This window comes from Cyprinodon variegatus, unplaced genomic scaffold (assembly GCF_000732505.1).
Source record: "Cyprinodon variegatus isolate N-32 unplaced genomic scaffold, C_variegatus-1.0 Scaffold230, whole genome shotgun sequence".
Taxonomy (NCBI): Eukaryota; Metazoa; Chordata; class Actinopteri; order Cyprinodontiformes; family Cyprinodontidae; genus Cyprinodon; species Cyprinodon variegatus.
The window spans coordinates 49,614-52,044 of record NW_015150683.1 but is presented as its reverse complement, the minus strand read 5'-3'; positions in this window follow the sequence as shown (position 1 = coordinate 52,044).

Here is a 2,431-nt window from a genome sequence, read left to right as displayed (position 1 = left end):
CTCTAAGCCAGTCTGTGCTATGAGTAATATAGAGGTTATGTAAACATAGTAATCTCTAGGTTATGTTTGTGTGTGTAACAATTTCAATGTTTTTTTTATTTATGTTTAGTGCACAAAGCAACAGTCCAGACAGACTAGATTTCCTGTGCGGGGCTATCTTGAAGCCAGGATTTCTGGTAGTGAGAAGCTACAATAGAAAGAATAAAATATGAAGCCATTTTTAATGTTAGGAAATAAGGCACTTTGATAAAAAAAAAAAATCAAAATATAGGACAAAATAGGCTTTTCACAAAGGATAGTGATTTGTACATGTTGTGATGTTGTGTGCTAGAACATTTTATAGGCACTATATAGCAGCTGTTAGTGCCACCAGCCTGATTAAAAAAAAAAAATTACTGTAAAATAAAAAAAAAGAAAAGCTTACATGACTAAAAAATAATACTATTATGATAATTATAATTGATGATGTTTGAGTCTGTTTCACCCTAATATTAGCTGCCTGTTACATATCAGAACTGATGTTTTCCCCAGTAGATTATCTAATTAGGACAGTTCCTGTTCGAATATAAGCAGTTATAATCTTCATTCTGTACGTGGCAAAGATTTGGGAATGAAATGAGAGCGGTGTCCTTCAGCTAAGAACAAAGTGTCATATTTTGATAAGCCTGGAGCTATGGGTGTCTCCTCATCTGCTTATTTATTTTTTAACTCTTCCCTATTATGTTATTCTTATACACTTTTCCAACGTCCACATTTGTGTGACCATTTTTTTCTATAATCTCTTTGCTGCTGTAAACACCAGAATTTACCCATTGTGGGACAATAAAGGGATATCCTATTCTATTCTATATTTTGATAAGGCTGGAGCCATGGATGTCTCCTCATCTGCAAATGTGATTGATGTAATAATGCGATGATGTGGCAGACTGGAGTTATAGAAAATGCTTCTTTAACTGTGACTGGGGGCATATGTAAGCACTACTTTCTGTAACCCTAAGTAACTTCCCAAACTGAGTAAGATCAGAGTTTTCCTTAACAAAATGCCTCTCTTACAGTAATCAGGTCCATTTCCCATAAATCATTACCATTATCTTCCTAGAATGTTGTTGCTATGGTGTAATATATAAACAAAACAAAAACAGCTTCCTTTTGCAGGAGTTACAACCTGCTTGTATTTCCTTCTTTGCTTCCCTGACAGAACCGCCACCCCCTCCGATCTGATTCTTATTCGTCATTGGTCCAAACAAATCACCCCACTGTCACTGTAGCTTTTTAATCGCATCTGCATATTTAGTTTGAACTATACGGTATGCTGCAGCAGAATCCATCTGTTATAAACCTGAGCCAGCTTCAATTATTGCTTTCATTTATTGTGTAGATACTAGTTTATCAGGGTATTTAGGCTGTCAGGATATATGCCAAATATGGTCAGCAGGAGAACCGTAGCAATCTGAGTGTCAGCTTGCAGAGTGATGTGTGCAGCTTTAATACAAAAGAAAAAAAAAAAGGTATTTCCCTTCTGCACTTGTGACATGCCACCCAAACTCCCTCACCCTCACTGGCTTATAATGATCATCCGATATTTAAACCCTCCCCCATCCGTTACTCTTACATTTAAACACCTTTTTTTTTTTTAAGAAGGTTTTTATTGTATTTTTTTTTTCCCACAAAGTACACATGCAGCTACAGAGGAGCTTATAAGCATAATTACATTAGGCACAAAAATATAAACAGAGAAGTTGATGTTAGAATAAAAGACATAGTTTAAGACTAAACCCTAATGCTGCTGTACAGCTTATACATCCACCTCTCTGTATTTATAATAGTTTATACTATAATAGTTTATATTAATGATAATATATTTATGTTATTACATGAACAGATATATATAATAATAGATGCTAATCTGGTATATCGAGATACTGATGTTATTCCAGATAAATATAACGTATAACGTAGCTTCCACAGCCTTATGTATTATTTTTAGCATTGGGTATGTATGTGTGGGTCTCAGAGTGCACGCTCTGGTGCAGCAAAGAGGCTTCCACAGCCTCCATAAAGATTCACATGCGCACCTACACAAATCACCAAGGTTAAAACTTGGGATTTTGTGTTTCCAACACGAAGACATGAAAGTTAAAATGCCACAACTTTCCATTCTCAAATGCCGACCACATACAGATTCTATAAAATAACAGTGAAACTTCACTTAACAGAAGGATGCAGCCTCTGATATTGTAAAAGCAATCCCCTAAAAGCAATAATAAGGCACCCCACAGCCCCAAGCACAGGCAAGCAGTTCCAGGAAATAGATTAATGCATGGATGATCATTTAGATGATTCTTGTTTGTTTGCCTCTTCTCCATCTAGACATCATCAGTTGGTTTTGGATTCATGTCCGCCATTTTCACTGTTGTGTAGCGGCCTCCAC